Here is a 19,209-nt window from a genome sequence, read left to right on the forward strand (position 1 = left end):
TCTATTGCTTCTTCCAAGCTACCAAAAATCTCCTGCCATTTAGTGCCATCCCATTCCACACCTCTCCATTCTGAGAAGGCTCAAGCAGAGAATCAGTTTAGTCACTGGAAAAGGTTACTGTGGGATGATGAAATAGATGAAATCCATTTTAAAAATTTTACTATCAGGTCTTCTCTGCCCTCTCACCTCCCACCTCCATATGGACACCCATGCTGGAAAATTTCATCCATGATTTAGACACACACCTGCACACACACATTCACACACTATAATCACACCACTGCCAATTTAAGCATTTCCCCCTTGCTTACTTTCTGGACTTCTTCCTGTTGGTCAGGACCAGCAAAGGAGGAAAGCCACAACTGCAAAGCACATAAACCAAAAGTGTGTAGCTCAGCATAGAATTACTTCCTCTAAGCCCCACAACACACCTTCCAATTTGGGCTTCTCCTTATCAGCCCTAAGGAAGTAAGAACAGGGAAGGGTGGAAAGTGGGAAGCAGCATGGCCTACTGGAAAGAGTACAGGCCTAGGAGTCAGAAGGATCTGGGTTCTAATCCCAGCTTGGCCACTGGTCTTCTGTGTGACCTTGGGGAAAATCACTTCATTTCCTCTGAGCCTCAGTTACTTCATCTGTAAAGTGGGGATTAAAAAATTGCAAAGGCAGGGGAAGATGGCAATGAGGGAAGAAGAAGAAAGAATGGGAAAAATGTTGGGAGGGAAGAGGAGGCTTAAAGCACACACACACTGGGAGGTAAGCACACACACACTGGGAGTCTACACAGGAGAGCCAGGTGACACATGGCCTCTGAGCTGTTGCTCAGGGTGGTGGTTTACTGAAAAATAATTGTGGTATTTGTTAAGTACTAAACATTACAGTGCTCTGTGCACTGGCAAACGTTTCTACCAACTCTGTTGTACTCTCTCAAGAGCTTAATACAGTGTTTCGCACACAGTAAGCACTCAAATAAAATGATTGATTGACTGAGGTAGATACTATATAATCAGAACGGATAAGATTCCTGCTCATCATGGGACTCACAGTCTAAAAGGGAAAGAGAACAGGTATTTAATCCTGATTTTACAGATGAGGAAACTGAAGCACAGAGAAGTTAAGTGACAGATAAGTGGCAGATGGAATTAGAACCCAGGTCTCCTGCCTCCTAATCCTGTGGTCTCTGCACTAAACCACCTGGGGATTCAAAGAGGTTCCCTCCCTCCTAGCCCCCAAATAATGAGTCCAACATCTCCCCAATGTGGGGGCAGGTAGCCTAACAAAAACTCCTCACTCTAGGCTTCAAGGCTCTCCATCACCTTGCCCCTTCCTACCTCTCCTCCCTTCTCTCTTTCTACCGCCCACCCCGCACGCTCCGCTCCTCTGCCGCCCACCTCCTCGCCGTCCCTCGGTCTCGCCTGTCCCGCCGTCGACCCCTGGGTCATGTCCTCCCGCAGTCCTGGAACGCCCTCCCTCCTCACCTCCGCCAAACTGATTCTCTTTCCCTCTTCAAAACCCTACTTAAAAATCACCTCCTCCAAGAGGCGTTCCCAGACTGAGCTCCTCTTCCCCCTCTACTCCCTCTGCCATCCCCCCTTTACCTCTCCGCAGCTAAAGCCTCATTTTCCCCTTTTCCCTCTGCTCCTCCACCTCTCTCTTCCCATCCCCACAGCACTGTACTCGTCCGCTCAACTGTATATATTTTCGTTACCCTATTTATTTTGTTAATGAATTGTACATCGCCTTGATTCTATTTAGTTGTCATTGTTTTTACGAGATGTTCTTCCCCTTGACGCTGTTTATTGCCATTGTTCTTGTCTGTCCGTCTCCCCCGATTAGACTGTAAGCCCGTCAAACGGCAGGGACTGTCTCTATCTGTTGCCGACTTGTTCATCCCAAGCGCTTAGTACAGTGCTCTGCACATAGTAAGCGCTCAATAAATACTATTGAATGAATATTAGTTATCGGATAAAGAGATGAGCCTTCTGTGTATATTTCTCTGGTTTGTTTGGCTTCAGTATGAAACTGAATGAAGGAGAATATCTACCTCACAAAGGTGAATAGTGTATTTACTGACTATTTACTGTATGCAGAGCACTTTACTACACTGTAAGCTCCTTGTGAGCTAGGAACATGTCTACCAACTCTGATTATAACAATAATAATAATAATAACAACTCTGGTATTTGTTAAGCACTCACTATGTGCCAGGCACTCTTCTAAGCGCCAGGGTAGATAGAAGCTAATTGGTTTAAACCCAGTCCATGTCCTACAAGGGACTCATAGTCTTAATCCCCATTTTCCAGATGAGGTAACTGAGGCAGAGAGAAGTTAATTGACTTTCTCAAGGTCACACAGCGGACAAGTGGCAGACTGGGACTAGAGCCCAGAACCTTCTGACTCCCAGGCCCAAGCTTTATCCACTAGGTCAAGCTGCTTCTTATATTATAATAATAATAATAGTAATGATGGTATTCTTTAAGCTTTATGTGCCAGGCACTGTTCTAAGTGCTGGGGAAGATACAAGATAATTGGGTGGGACATAGTCCCTGTACCACATAGGGTTCACAGTCTTAATCCCCATTTTACAAATGAGGGAACCAAGGCACAGAGAAGTTAATGTACTTGCCCAAGGTCACACAGCAGACAAGTGGTGGAGCCGGGATTAGAACCCATGACCTTTTGACTCCCAGGCCTGTGCTTTATCCATTATGCCATGCTGCTTCATGTACTCTCCCAAGCACTTAGTATAGTGCACTGCACACAGTAAGTGCTCAATAAATGATTTATTGTATTACGCACTTAGGGGAGGACAATACAACAACGTTGTTCGACAGTTCCCAGCCCATGAGGAGCTTTCAGTCTAGAGACTGTAAAATAGTGTATAGAGACCAGATTCAGTTGCCAGGATCCCTGGGTTCACAACAAGGGGTCGGAGTCTACTGAAGTGGGCTCTGGCCTGGATCTGGTAAATTCTAGCTCCCCCTCTGCCACCGGCCTGTTGCTGTGACCTCAGACAAGTTGCTCAACCTCTCTGGGCCTTCTTTTCCTCATCTGTAAAATGGGAGTGATAATGCCTGCCTCCCCCTGCCTCAGAGGTACATCATGAGGATAGAATATTTGCCATGAAAGAGCTCTGGAAAAAAAAGAGTTGTTTCATAAATGCAGGAGAGGATTATAGGATCAATTTTCGATAAGGAAAATAAAATCAGAAAGTGTCCATGAATCTGACTGTTGGCTATCAATCCTGAGGCAATATCCCAAACACTGGAAAATTTGGTGGTGGGGAGGGTGAGCGGTTAGCAGAGATGGGGACAGAGTTTAAATGACCTGGAAGGAATGCAAAAAAGATGTCCCTAGAAAACCACAAGACTGTTTCAGCTGAACACAGGGAAGTCAGAATATTTGGGCTGTTTTCAACGATGGCAGTGGTTTTTTGTAGTGACCATAAGCAAGCAAACCTCTTCCTCTGGGTGTCATTATGCATATAGGGTTGGGGGTAGGGAAGAAGATCAACACTGCTTGTCTGCCTGCCTGTCATACTTTTGGTCAAATTAATTAGGTTATATTTGGAAGACTTTGGTCTCTGGAGACAATAAAAGCCCCTCTTTATTAATAAAATGTACATATGTCAAAAATCAACTCATAGCCTGGTATTCTGTGTTAGAAGTCAACTCATAAGCCTCCAGATGGTCCCATTTAGAGGAGGGGATGCAACTGGCCCAAGAGAATCATCATCCAGCTGAAGAAATGAAAACAAAACTCAAAAACCTCTTCCTGTTGCATTTTATTTCTAAAACTCTATCAAATCATCTGCAAAGACTGACTCCCTCCCCACTTAAATAAGGATTGCAAAAGAAATGGCCATTTGCCAATCCACAGAATGTATTCCCTAGGTCTGTAGTAGGCAGTAGGCAAAATGGCAGAGCCATCATGGATCGGGGAACTGCAAGTTAAGGAATTGTGTCTGCCAATCCTGGTTCTGCTGTTAGTTTGCTCAATAATCTGGAAAAGCTCTTAGCTTCTCAGTTCCTTGGTCTGTGAAACAGCAATAATGCTATTAATCTCCCCAAAAGAGATGCTGTGAAAAAAGACTGATCACAGGTATGAAAATCAGTAGATGAATGTTCGCTTGTGACAATAGCGGCACCTCAGGCTGACTGTGCTAAGGGCTTTAAGTAGCTCATGATGGCTTTTCATTTGCCTCATTAGTTCTCTCTCCTGGGTTCAGGGTGCTGCTTTCTGTGCCTTTTGAAACTTCAGGCTGAGTTTCCAAGGAAACCTTGGGAGGAGGGTGTTGTTGGAGTTTGTTGTGGAGCAGACAAACGAGGGTCATTACTCCTGCAAGACCACAGTGAGAGGCATAAAGACAAATTTTCTGCAGGCAATCTCGGATGAAAATACCCATTTCTGAACCCTGGTGGAGAACTGGCCTCTCTGTCAAGAGTCTGTATTCCACAGCCTTCTCACACACACTCGTTCATTCATACAACAGGATTTATTGAGCGCTTACTATGTGCAAAGCACTGTACTAAGCGATTGGAATGTACAATTCGGCAACAGAGATAATCCCTGCCCAATGATGGGGTCACAGTCTAATCTGGGGAGACAGACAGCAAAGCAAAACAGAACAAAACAAAAACAAGACATTATCACAATAAATAGAATCAAGGGGTTGTACATCTCATTAACAGAATAAATAGGGTAATAAATAATCTATATAAATGAGGACAGTGTTGAGGGGAGGGGAAGGAGCAGAAGATGGGGTGGGGAGGGGAGGAGGAGCAGAGGGGAAGGGGGAGAAGCAGAGGGTGGAGGGGACCAGAGGGAGAAGGGGGGGAGCTCAGTCTGGGAAGGCCTCTTGGAGGAGGTGAGCTCTCCATAGGGCTTTGAAGAGGGGGAGAGGGTTAGTTTGGCAGATGTGAGGAAGAAGGGCATTCCAGGACAGCGATAGGACGGGCCAGAGGTTGACGGTGGGATAGGCGTGAACGGGGGAAAGTGAGGAGGTGAGCGGCAGAGAAGCGGAGTGTACGGGGTGGGCAGTAGAAACAGAGAAGGGAGGTGAGGGAGGAGGGGCCAAGGGGATGGAGAGCTTTGAAGCCAAGAGCGAGGAGTTTTTGTTTCTTGCGGAGGCTGATAGGCAACCACTGGAGGTTTTTAAGGAGGGGAGTGACATGCCCAGAGCGTTTCTGTAGGAAGATGATCTGGGCAGCGGAATGAAGAATAGACTGGCATGGGGAGAGACAGGAGGAAAGGGGATCGGAGAGGAGGCTGACATGATAATCCAGTCGGGATATTATGAGAGCTTGTACCAGCACGATAGCCATTTGGATGGAGAGGAAAGGGCAGTTCTTGGCGATATTGTAAAGGTGAGACTGGCAGGCATTGGTGACGGATTGGATACGTGGGGTGAATGAGAGAGCTGAGTCAAGGACATTCAACACAGTCCTGGAAAATACTTGACATTTCCTTTACCTGCAAAATATACCCCTGCCAGATGTGTTTTTCAGTTTCAAATCCTAATCCAGATTAAAGCCTACTCAGCTCTCAGTTTCTTGATGAAATTTACAAATAAAAACAAGGAAGATAGTTGGTCCTTAGGGTTGTTAGGGATGGGAAGAAATGGTAAGGAAATACATGTCTTTAAAAACATGGTGGGGAGGAGTGTGACAATATTATAATACCCTGATTTTGTAGAGTATTTTGTATTTTACATGATTTCATTTTGTTCTCATGACATCTGTTAATATATTATCCTCCTTTTGCAGATGAAAAAAACTGAGGCATATAGAGGGCAACTGACTTTACCAAGGTCATACAGTTAGGCTGGTGACAGAGCTGAGATGAGAATCCAGGTCTTCTGGATCCCAGAGACATACACTGGCCAAAAAACAGACCAGAGGCAAATGACCCGAGGTCTCTGGACCTCAGGGTTTCATAGTGCAAGTCAGTGGGAGGCCTCTTCTCACTTTTCCCACTCATGGGGGAGAGATTCTAGATTCTGAAACCTCAGTGATCATGCAGAAGGGCAGGAACTCAGATTTATCCTAAGTCACTTCAGATCACCTTAGTTGCAGGACCATGAAAAGGATCCACTGGTATGATATACAGTAAGCACTTAAATATCAGTATCATCATCATCATCCTCAGAGGCTGAGGGGTGATCAACCCATGGTTCACTTTCCACCCTCTCCCCTGTTCCTTCCCTCTAATAAGGGGAGCCACTGCAGGCCGAAGGTTAATATTTCATGAGGGCTATTTTCCCATGGCCTGTAAGGATGAACAAGAGAGGAGACCCTGATAGAAGCCTAATTAGTAGAGCTCAAAGACATCCCTGGGGGTAATTAATCAGCAAGCTGATAGGCTAGCCAGCCTCAAACCACCTGATTCTGAGCTCTGACCCTCATCAAGATTTTTTTAGTCATCAGCAGCAAGCACTCTAGCTGAAGGGGAATGGTTTTAGATTAGTAAAAGATCAGCTAGCCTGGGATTATGCTGAAGGTGTGGCAGGCTGGGCTTCAACCACAGGCTAAACGCTTTGATCCAGATGTTTTCACAGGTCTCAACCCAATCTGAGTCCTGACTGATGTACTTTAAAAACAATGTCCCATTGGTAACTTGGTCTACAATTCTCAATCCTGAATTGCCATCTTCCTCTTGTTTTCCCCCAGATTCCTTCTCACCACAAACAAGCCCAAACGTCTCTGACTGTTCCATCTGCAGGAGTCATTTCTGCCATTCCTCCGTGCTCGATGGGTAAATTAAATATGAATAAACAAGTCATTCACAAGCACCAGGGCCAGGTGGAGAGAGTACGGGGCTGGGAGTAAGGAGACCTGAGTTCTAATCCTGCCCTCACCATTTGCCTGCTGTGTGACTTAGGGCAGGTCACTTAACTACTCTGTGTCTCAGCTTCCTCATTTGTAAAAATAGTGATTAGTTACCTTCACCCTCTGTGAAACTCAAGTAAGGCCAGGTCTGTGTCTGACTTCCATTGTAATTAACCCAGTACTTAGTACAGTCCTTGTCCAGTAGTAGGCACTTAGCAAATAACACAGTTGTTATTATTACACTCATTTTACCCGTAATCACATGTAAGAAGCTGAGTCTTGCCTGCTAAGGTACTTTCAGGGAGGGTTAAGTCTCCCAGCATCAAGAGGACTTGGATGTCCAAGATCTCTATTAGTACAAATCACTTGAGATAGCTTGGTAGATAACTGTGGAGGTCAGAAATCTGGCCCCAACCTTCTTCACCCTGCCCCAGTCCTAGCCTGTACTCAACCTAAGACCAGCTCCAGTCCTGGAGAGCCCTGAACCAAACGGGAAATCCGACTGACCAAATGGAACTTCCACACGCCCCGGATGCTACTATCCCCTTCCCCCACCCCCGGCCAGAATCTTCCCAAATGGAGACATGATTGTGGGGAGGCAGAAGGGGCCAGCCTGAACTGTGTTCAGCTCAGGATTGTCCAACGTGGCCCTGCAGGCTCGGGCCTGTGAACCAACCAAACCCAGCCCACGCAGGGCTCAACTTGTGGGAAGGAGTGGAGTTGGGCACAGCAATTCCTTCACGATGATTCACCACTTCCACTATGGCAGCAGCGGCTTCCTAGGGTTGGTATATGAGAGCTAATACGCAGAATGAGAGTGTATGATAGTCTTTTTTTTGTTGTTTAAAATCTGTGCTTCCCTTTTCTTGAATAATGCCAAAATTGACTAGATTGAACCTTTATTGAACTCATTAGCTCAGAGTCTACTCAGAGCTCTCCAAAGACATACCTAGATGCAGAGAAGGAGGTTTTCCCTGCCTTCCACAAACGTGGCCTCTCACCATGAAACCAGTCTGAGAGGTGTCCAAGCATATGACCTCTCAGTCCTTTGATCTCCTCCTGGAAGCCTTCTCTGACTAATATCTCCTCTCAGCCAGTCTTTTTCCCTCCCTACTGTGTCAACTGTGCACTTGAGTCCTCACCTTCTCAACATTATTTTAGTGCCTGCTCTTTAAGGGCAAGGCACTGAGTCTATCTTGTACTCATCCAGCATTCTGCATAGAGTAAGTACTTAATAAACGCCATCCCTCTAGATTCCAGGCTCCCTGCAGGTAGGGAATGGGTCTATCAAATTGTATTGTTTTCTGTACCAAGTGCTGAGTACAGTGCTTGGCACCTAGTAAATGCTCAATAAATACTAAAGATTAACTGATTTAACAGACAAGCACTTCACCTGATCATCATCCTTGCCAACAAATATTTACTGAGTTCCCACAGAGTGCAGTGCTCCTAGAGGCTCAGGGCATTCTCTGGAATTTCCTAATGCATTACCTTCCAATGGAGGTATCAATCCATGGTATTTACTGAGTGCTTATTGTTTGCAAAGCACTGTAATAAACTCTTGGGAGAATACAATGTAACAGAGTTGGTAGACAAGTTCCCTGTCCAGAGATGCTCCTATCCTTGGTCTAGAACTTGTCTCCTGTGTCTGAGCCTCGTGCTCTTTCCACTACATCACACTGTCTCCACATAATAATAATGCTATTTGCTACGCACTTACTATGTGCCAAGCACTGTTCTAAGCCACATCCATTGGTTATCTGTGCCACTCCCATTCACCCAGTTCTTTCATCCAGGAAAACTGGCAGATTTGCCCTATCCCCTTACCTGATTCCCTGGATTTGCCTGCATTCCACAGATACACTCTCTCTACAGAAGAGAAGCCACCAAAAGGTCCTCTAGGATCTATTTGGCTAGAGGCAAGGAGAAGAGATGACCAGCTGCTTCATGTTGATGGCTTAGGTTTCAAAGAAAATAAACAGCAGAAATATTTGTTGGAACAACTTCTGGATTGAACAAGGAAAGGAAATGAAAAACAGTGGCAAATAAGCAAAGCAGATCATCGGGGACAGCAACTGAAGTGAACATTACAGGCAACTGTATTGTTACATAACGAGGAGTTTGTTTTGCTGAGGAGTGAAAAAGGAGAGATGGGAACTGAGGCTTTACCTTCTGGATAAAATAGTCTATAGTCTAAAGATAAAGTTGCATAAAGGCAGCTTCCTAATGATGGAATAGAAAGTCTGACAGACATACACACATTGTGGAGAAAGGGAAGAAAAGCATTCTGGAACCTACTACAACACCCACCCCGTTCTTCAAAACATCAGACATGGTTGGAGAGGGTAAAATAGCCAAACTAGGGGACAGGGTCACATGTCACAGATTTGTTTTTAAATCTGCCATCTGGGTTTTCAACTCGGTTATGGTAAATGCTTTAGTACCTTTTTTTCCCTCTTTCTACCTCAGAGATTCATGAGATTCCCTCTTTCTATCTCAGAGATTCATCTCCTTAAACAAATGATCTCCTTTTTCACACCCCAAAAATGACATTGGTCTTTCTCACAGAGGACTTCAAGCAGTCTCTCCTCATAAAAGAGGAATCAACATCTTCTAGTCAGTGGCTGTGCCAGCAATCTTTCTAAACTCCCTCAGGAATGATTCCTCGTTCTCCCCCTACCATTCTGTTGGCTCCCTTCCGTGGAGCACTGCTCCTCACTCCTCAAAAGCCTCCAGTGGTTACCCATCCATCTCCACATCATGCAGAAACTCCTCACGATTGGCTTTAGGGCACTCAGTCGGCTACCTCCCCCCTTACTTACCCTCCCTCCTCTCCCACTGCTCCACTGACCCCTTTCATGCATCCTCCCTCCTGCCTGAAGTTCCCTCCCCTTTCCAACAGACCACCATTCTCCCCCATCAAAGCCCTACTAAAAATCACATCTCCTTCCAGAAGGAAGGACAGTGGTTTTACTCATCCAAGCGCTGAGTAGATGTTCTGCACATAGGAAGTGCTCGATAAATACCTCTGATTGGGAACTTCAAGGGGGAACTCTCCAAGGAGGGTGTAGCTTGCCTTAAGAACTACATTCCGTTGTACTGTCCTAGCCTGTTGTATTATACTCTCCCAAACGCTTAGTACAGTGCTCTACACATTGTAAGTGCTCAATAAATACCATTGATCGACTGATTACCCTGTTTGAGTTGCTGAGCAACTCGTGACTGCCCAGGCTGGCTGGCTTCTTAAAGGTGCAAAAACTCAGGGCAAAGAGGAACGTTTCCGGGAAAAATTATCTGAAGCCACCAGACAAGGAGACCGAAGAATCTCAGAATGAAACTTCCTGGGAAGCTATTTAGTTAGCCCAGGGAGGCAGATGGATGTCCCGATCACATGTCACTCCGCGAATCAAGTGGGACAAAGCGCTGGCTAGCAGAAACCTGAGAGTTCATTCTGTAGGGTGACGGAGAAAAGGGGATCGCCCCCATCCTGAGGCTGCCTAGCCCATTTCGCTGGCCGGATGAGGCTGCTCGTGAGCCTGTTGTTGGGCAGGGATTGTCTCTATCTGTTGCCGAATTGTACATTTCAAGCGCTCAGTACAGTGCTCTGCACATAGTAAGTGCTCAATAAATACAATTGAATGAACGAATGGCCCTTCCTTGACAGTTGCTCCAGGGATGCTTTCCCTATTCCCTTGGGTGTCTCTCTCACCCACCCCCCCCATATTCCTCCCTTGATTCATTGATTCAATCGTATTTATTGAGTGTTTACTTGTGCTCAGCCCTGTACTAAGCGCTTGGAAAGCACAATTCGGCAACAAATGGGAGACAATCCCTCCCCAGCAACGGGCTCGGAGTCTACGATCCTTCTGCCTCCTTTATCACCTGGAGGAGTCGTTCTTGCGACCTTTCCCCAAGGAACTCCGTCAAGACGGAGACGGGAATTTCTTCCCCGGTCTTCCACGTCCCCCGCCAAAACCCCCATCGGCCTTTCGAAGGAGGAGGGTGGAGATTTGAGACGCCCCTTCCCCCTCCACCTGCCCTGCCCCGCGGGGAGGGACACTTCTGAGGCCCACCGGGTGCGGGACCCCGGGGACGGCGTTACCTCCCAAGCTGCACGCAGGGTCCGCGGAGTCCGGCCCGACCGGAGGAGCGGAGACCGGAGAGCTGCAGAGCGCCGGCGGCAGCGGAGAGAGACTGGGGCGGCAGCGGAGACTGGGGCGGCGGGGAGCCGGGGTCCCGCGCTAGCGCTAACGCTAACGCTACCACTGGCTGCGCGGAGAATCCCCCGCTCCTGCGGCGGCCCGAGCTCCCAGCCTCGGCTCCTTCGGCCCCCGCTCCCTGCCTCTGATTGGACCCCGGGAAAGCCCGAGGCGAGCTGTGATTGGGCCCTCGGGCGGAGTGGGCCGGGCCTCCTCCTCCTCCCTCCTCCCTCCATCCCCGCCCCGCCGGCTGGAGCTAATAATAATAATAATAATGGTGGCATTGGGGGGCGGGAGGCGGTCTTTACATTCATTCAATAGTATTTAATAATAATAGTAATGTTGGTATTTGTTAAGCGCTTACTATGTGCAGAGCACTGTTCTAAGCGCTGGGGTAGACACAGGGGAATCAAGTTGTCCCACGTGGGGCTCACAGTTTTAATCCCCATTTTACAGATGAGGTAACTGAGTGAAGTGACTTGCCCACAGTCACACAGCTGACAAGCGGCAGAGCTGGGATTCGAACTCATGACCCCTAACTCCAAAGCCCGTGCTTTTTCCACTGAGCCACGCTGCATTTATTGAGCGCTTACTATGCGCAGAGCACTGTACTAAACGCTTGGAATGGACAAATCGGTAACAGATAGAGACAGTCCCTGCCCTTTGACGGGCTTAAGGGCCTTATCGCGCTGAGCGCTGTTCTAAGCGCTGAGGTAATAATAATAATAGTAATGTTGGTATTTGTTAAGCGCTTACTATGTGCAGAGCACTGTTCTAAGCGCTGGGGTTATACAAGGTGATCAGGTTGTCCCACGTGGGGCTCACAGTTTTAATCCCCATTTTACAGATGAGGTAATTGAGGCCCAGAGAAGTGAAGTGACTGGCCCAAAGTCACCCAGCTGGCAGTAGGCGGAGTCAGGATTCGAACCCATGACCTGGGACTCCCAAGCCCGGCCTCTTTCCTCTGAGCCACGCTGCTTACAGGGTAACCAGGCTGTCCCACGTGAGGCTCATAGTCTTCATCCCCATTTTACAGATGAGGGAACTGAGGCACAGAGAAGTGAAGTGACTTGCCCACAGTCACACAGCTGACAAGGGGCAGTTGTATTTGTTAAGCATGTACTTTGTGCCAAGCACTGTGATAAGCGCTGGGATAGATACAAAGTAATCAGATTCATTCATTCATTCAATAGTATTTATTGAGCGCTTACTATGTGCAGAGCACTGTACTAAGCGCTTGGAATGGACAAATCGGTAACAGATAGAGACAGTCCCTGCCCTTTGACGGACTTACAGTCTAGTCGGGGGAGACAGACAGACAAGAACAATGGCAATAAATAGAATCAAGGGGAAGAACATCTCATTAAAACAATAGCAAATAAATACAATCAAGATAACAAACATTGCACGCTAGAGCCTTATAATAATGATAATAACAGTTGCATTTGTTAAGCATGTACTTTGTGCCAAGCACTGTGATAAGCGCTGGGATAGATAATAATGTTGGTATTTGTTAAGCGCTTACTACGTGCAGAGCACTGTACTAAGCCCTGGGGTAGATACAGGGTGATCAGGTTGTCCCACATGGGGTTCACAGTTTTAATCCCCATTTTACAGATGAGGGAACGGAGGCACAGAGAAGTTAAGTGATTTGCCCACAGTCACACAGCTGACAAGTGGCAGAGACAGGATTCAAACCCATGACCTCTGACTCCCAAGCCCATGCTCTTTCCACTGAGCCACGCTGCTTCTCTACAAAGTAATCACATCAAACACAGTCCCCATCCCACATGGGGCTCACAGTTTAAGAGGGAGGGAAAATAGGTATTTTATGTCTATTTTACAGAGGTGGAAACTGAGGTTCACAGATGTAAAGTACCTTACCCCAGGTCATACAGCAGACAAATGACAGAAATGGGTCCAGAACCAGTGTGTCCTGATACCCAGTTTTGTGCTCTTTCCATTAGGCCTTACTACCTCCAAGTAGCATAAAAAATTGCTAATAAATTGTGGTATTTGTTAAGCGCTTACTATGTGCAAAGCACTGTTCTAAGCGCTGGGGGATACAAGGTGATCAGGTTGTCCCATGTGGGGCTCACAGTTTTTTTAATCCCCATTTGACAGATGAGGTAACTGAGGCACAGAGAAGTGAAGTGACTTGCCCAAGGTCACACAGCTGACTAGAGGCACAGCCGGGATTAGAACTCGTGATCTCTGACTCCCAAGCCCACTCTCTTTCCACTGAGCCACGCTGCTTCTATTGGTTTGGTTCTTAACCCTGTGCAGAATCAGATCCAAAAAGGCAATTTCCTTTAGAAAATGACTTGAAACTAATAATGTTGGTATTTGTTAAGCGCTTACTATGTTCAGAGCACTGTTCTAAGCACTGGGGTAGATACAGGGCAATCAGTTTGTCCCACGTGAGGCTCACAGTTAATCCCCATTTTACAGATGAGGTAACTGAAGCACAGAGAAGTTAAATGACTTGCCCACAGTCACACAGCTGACAAGTGGCAGAGCCAGAAATCGAACCCATCACCTCTGACTCCCAAGCCCGGGCTCTTCTCACTGAGCCATGCTGCTCCGCTTACTTTGCGCCAAGTGCTGTTCTAAGCGCCAGGGTAGATGCAATGTAATCAGGTGGGGCTCATAGTCTTAATCCCTATGTTACAGATGATGTAAAGGAGGCACAGAGAAGTCAAGTCACATGCCCCAAATCACACAGCTGATCAGTGGCGGAGGCGGAATTAGAACCCACGACCTCTGACTCCCAAGCCCGTCCTCTTTCCACTAAGTCACGCTGAGCCACGGGAGAGTGGGCCGAGCCAGACCACTTGCTCCCGTGCGGTTGGTCCTTAGCAACCCTCACCCTCTCCGCCACCACCGAACCCTGGCGGCCCCTGCAGGATGCGCTCCAAGCCCATCCCGAGTTAATGTCTGTCTCCCCCTCCTCTAGACTGTAAACTCATTGTGGGCAAGGAATAATAATAGTAATGATGGTGTTTGTTAAGCACTTACTATGTGCCAAGTGCTGCTCTAAGCAGTGGGGTAGATACAAGGTTCAGTCTTAATCCCCTTTTTTCAGATGAGGTAACTGAAGCAAAGAGAAGTCAAGTCACATGTCCAAAGTCACACAGCTGATCAATGGCGGAGTCGGGATTAGAACCCACAACCTCTGACTCCCAAGCCCATGTTCTTTCCTCTAAGCCACGCCGTGTCTGGTTATTGTTGCATCACTAATAATTCAATCCAACACCAAAACCCACCGGTCTCACCTTCACAACATCACCAAGATCTGCCCTTTCCTCTTCATCCAAACTGCTGCCACATTAGTACCAACATTATTATTAGTACAGTCACACATCATATCCCAACTAGATTACTGTATCAGCCTCCTTTCTGATCTCCCAACCTCCTGTCTCTCCCCGCTTCAGTCTATATTTCACTCTGCTGCCCAGATTATCTTTCTACAGAAATGCTCTGGCCATGTCACCCCTCTCAAAAGTCTCCAGTGGTTGCCTATCAACCTTCATATGAAGCACTCCTCACTATTGGCTTCAAAACTCTCCATCACCTTGCCCCCTCCTACCTTACCTCCCTTCTCTCCTTCTACAGCCCAGCCCACACACTCTGCTCCTCTGCCACCACTAACCTCCTCACTGTGCCTCCTTCTCACCTGTCCTGCCATCGACCCCTGACCCAAGTTCTACCTCTGTTTGTCCCACATGAGGCTCACAGTTAATCCCCATTTTACAGATGAGGTAACTGAAGCACAGAGAAGTTAAATGACTTGTCCACAGTCACACAGCTGACAAGTGGCAGAGCCAGAAATCGAACCCACTGGATGGCCTGGAATGTCCTCGATCTTCACATCTGCCAAACTAGCTCTCTTCCCCCCTTCAAAATCGTACTGAAAGCTCAACTCCTCTAGGAGGCCTTCCCAGACTGAGCCCCCCTTTTCCTCTGCTCCTCTTCCTCATCTCCCCATAGCCCCTACTCCCTCCCTCCCTCTTCTCTACTCCCTTCCCCGCCCCACAGCCCTTATCTATATTTCTACAAATTTATTATTCTATTTATTTAAGTAATGATGGGTATACATCTATAATTCTATTTATCTATTTTGATGCTATTGATACCTGTCTACTTGTTTTGTTGACTGTCTCCTCCTTCTAGACCGTAAGCCGGTTGTTGGGTAGAGATTGTCTCTACCTGTTGCCGAACTGTACCTTCCAAACACATAGTACATGCTCTGCACAAAGTAAGCACTCCATAAATACAATTGAATGAATGAATGAATAATCATCATCATCATTATGGTATTTGTTAAGCGACTTTGGGCAGGTCACTTAACTTCTCTATGCCTCATTTACCTCCTCATCTGTAATACCAGAATTAAGACAGTGAGCCCCACGTGGGACAGCCAAATTACCTTGTATCTACCCCAGCGCTTAAAACAGTGCTCGGCACATAGTAAACACTTAACAAATACCATTATTTTTATTATGCACTTATTATGTGCCAAGCACTGTTCTAAGCACTGGAGTAAATAAAAGCTAATCTAGACACAGTCAATGGCTCACATGGGGCTCACAATCTTAATTCCCATTTTACAGAGGGGATAACTGAGGCTCAGAGAAGTGAAGCTACTCACCTATGGTCACGCAACAGACAAGTCGCAGAGCTGGGATTGGAAGTCAGGTTCTCTGTCCACTAGGCCACACTGCTTCTCTTCAGGCAAATGACCTCCTTTGAAATGAAACACAATAGATGGAGTCTCCCATCATGGACAGTGGCTGGGTTTTGGTCCCTGGACACTCTGGATCCAGAACTTGTGCAGCACAAGTGATTTCCTAGTGTTGTTGGTCTGTGCAACCTCACTCCCACTCTTATGCTCCAGTCAGCTGTGCTCCTGTCGGAGCAGGGAGACAACAGATGAGTAAGTGGATGCAGCATGCTGAGAAATACATGCAAAAGTTTTATTGAAAGGACCCACTAATAGCATAAGTGACCATGGGATGAACCTGATGCTGTGCCACAGGGACACTGACCATCCAGCACTGCTACCTCAAAAGCCGCTGTGGCTATGTTCCTTGCCCACAGCTGCCAGTTGTTTTCAGGATTCCTGCTGGAGCCTAACCACCAGGAAGTGAGATTCCCTAGGGGGTTCTTAGAGAGGTAGCATGGCCCAGTGGATAGACCACGGGCCTGGGACTAAGGAGATTCAGAAGAGATAAAGTGAGGATAAGAAGAAAGGAGGGAGAGAAAAAGGCAACTTAAAGCAATTTAATATTTTAGGGAAAGCTTTGTATTCAGAGCACTGAGGTCTAGAACCTTGGATAGGCGTGGGGAGTGACATAGTTGGGTGGGGAACAGAACAATATTGTATTACTAGAAAAATGCAGACTATCCCAAGCAGGGGTTAGTTCAGTGTTTGGCACTTCTCATGGAAGTAGTAATATGAGCATCTTTCAAGTTCCACTGCCGAACAATGATGCAGTCAGTAAGACGACAACCTTTAGATTTTGCATTCATCCACAGTATGGACTAACAGAAAGAGCACAGACCTGGGAGTCAGAAGACATGGGTTCTAATCATGTCTCCAACATTTCCCTGCTGTATGAGCTTGGGCAAATCACTTCATATCTCTGTGCCTCAGTGCCTTCATGTGAAAAATAGGCACAGTCCTACTTGGACTGTGAGCCTCATTTGGGACCTGATGGTTTTGTATCTTTTCCAGTACTTAGTACAGTGCTTGGCACATAGTAAGTGTTTAACAAAAACCACAACTGATATTATTATTATGCACAATGTTTTTCTCTCACAATGACTGTGAGTTCCATGTGGGACAGGCACTGTGCCCGTTATGATTACCTTGTATCTACCACAGAGCTGAACACATGGTGAGTGCCTAACAGATACCACACTTATTGATATTATTTGTCAGGCACTCATTAAACCCTTGGGATCTGTTTGGAAGATTTGAAACAACTTCCGGATTATGAGTTTTATCCCTGAAAGGGAGACCTTTTAAGGAACTGTGTCTTCCAGGGAGTTGACTTTTATCGGGACATCTTGTTTTGCTCCATGCTGCAACTTGATACTCTAGTCGGTTAATTCTCCTGCAAGAAGTGTGTTCTTTTGGACCTCTTGCTCTCATCCTTATTACAAATTAGTTATCCTCTGTTGATCATGATCAAGCATACAAAATAAATCCCAGTTTCTCTCTCTTTCCAGAGCTGTAGTATCTGCAAGGGGATCAGATTTGGTATCCAAATCAAGGGTGAGGAAGGGAAAATCGAAATATCAAGGCTAGTGAATAATAATAGGGGAATTTGTTGAGCAGTTCCTATATGCCAAGCACTCTACTAACCACTGGAGTAGATACAAGATAATCAGGCCCCACTTGGGGCTCACATCCTAAGTAGGAGGGAGAACAGGTATTAAATTCTCATTTTGCAGATGAGAGAACTGAGGCACAGAGTAGTAAAGTGACTTGCCCAAGGTCACACAGCAGACAAGTGACAGAGCAGGATTTAGAACCCAGGTCAACACTCCTACTCCCTTCCGGGTTGCCCTGATTTGCTCCCTTTATTCATCCCCCACACCCAACCCCAGAGCATTTATGTATAGATCTGTAATTTATTTATAATATCTGTCTCCCCCTCTAGACTGTAAACTGGTCGAGGGAAGGGCAAGTGTCATATTGTTATATTGTACTCTCCCAACTCATTAGTATGATGCTCTGCAGACAGTAAGTGCTCAATAAATTCAATTGATTGATTCTGACTCCCAAGCCCATGCTCTTCCCCTTAAGCCATGCTACTTCTCCAAAGTGATTCTCTCTTCTTTCATTCTAGGTGCTCTCCCATAATTCTGCTGGGACCCACCTGGTATGGCTGGATGTTTATAAAGTTACCTCCATCCTAGCAGATTTCACATACTTATTGCACATCCCAATTTTTGTCCACATATTCTTCCGAATGCCTTTTTTTTTTTTTTGGTTATCGCAAGCACTTTACTAAGCACTGGGGTAGAGACAAGATACAGTCAGTCCAAGTCCCTCATGGGGCTCACAGTCTTAATCCCCATTTTACAAATAAGGCACAGAGAAGTGGAGTTACTTGTCCAAGGTCACAGCAGAAAAGTGGCAGAACTGGGATTAGAACTCAGGTCCTTCTGACTCCCAGACCCATGCTCTATCCACTAGGCCATACTGCTTCACCCGGTTAGTGGTGCTGTGCACAAAGGCAGGAAATTTGGCTGTCAGGGAGTTAGTGGGGAAGAGTTGGAGTAACGTCCCTAATGAGGACATTTTTTAATGCAGAACCCCACCCTCATCCCCACAGCCCTTGTGAACTTATAATTTATTTTCATGCCTGTGTCTACATTTAGACTCCGTGTGGTTAGGAAATGTGTCTACCAACTTTACTGTATTGTACTCTCCCAAGAGCTTATTACAGTGCTCTGCATGCTGTAAGTGCTCAGTAAGTGCCATCAGTTGACTGATTGGGATAGTTTTTGAAAACGAAATGACCCACTAAATTATCTTTTTGCCAATCAGCGGTGTTTGTAGAAGTCTTACAGGGTGCATAGCATTGTACTAAGCTCTCAGGAGAGTATGATAGAGTTGATATAAACAGTCCCTACCCTCAAGGAATTTGCAATCTAGTGGGATTCAATCCATTATGGCACAGATTCCTCAGGTTAGGGGGAGGTCAAAGAATTTCCAAATATGTTCTTAGGCATTTATGAAGGTGGCACAGCAGTCTGTTCAGCAATCTAAGAGTTAATTTCAGCACGATGTTTGGGTAGGAGGAGAAATGGCAATTGCACTTCACAGCACCCCCACCAGCCTCACACATTGAAAATCCTCTACATTTCCAGCTGGCAAGTCCATATGACATTTGGAGAGAGAATCAACGCCCTTTTCTTGTTTTCTCTCTTTCTAACACTGAAGCAATAACATTTTTCAAACAGAAAAACAACACTTTGTTGGAGATACTCTGAGTTTAGCTGGAGACTTCCACACTGCAGGTGTCCTGACACCCTTGGAAAGGGCTGAAATTGGACCCTCCCAGTGGAGCAATTGTGTCAGACCCAGAATGGTCAGTGCCTGCTCACTTCCTGGCTCAGATTGTCCAACTGGTTGAGTTTAGAGGTTGGGTAGGGAGCGACATCCAGGGTTC

At 46.4% G+C, this 19,209-nt stretch overlaps 1 protein-coding gene across 3 annotated transcripts in view; it reads right to left on the reverse strand.

The window, feature by feature from the left end:
- Positions 1–11,109, reverse strand: part of STON2 (stonin 2) — a 164,636-nt gene extending 153,527 nt beyond the window's left edge. For 2 of the 3 annotated variants that reach the window (XM_029071751.2, XM_029071736.2), the window contains exon 1: positions 10,927–11,107. The gene's annotated coding sequence lies outside the window, so the exon portion shown is untranslated. Of the gene's footprint in view, positions 1–10,926 lie in introns of all 3 variants that reach the window. The other variant, XM_029071754.2, reaches the window with a different exon arrangement.
- Positions 11,110–19,209: the final 8,100 nt, after the last annotated feature.

Source organism: Ornithorhynchus anatinus, chromosome 1 (genome assembly GCF_004115215.2).
Source record: "Ornithorhynchus anatinus isolate Pmale09 chromosome 1, mOrnAna1.pri.v4, whole genome shotgun sequence".
Taxonomy (NCBI): domain Eukaryota; kingdom Metazoa; phylum Chordata; class Mammalia; order Monotremata; family Ornithorhynchidae; genus Ornithorhynchus; species Ornithorhynchus anatinus.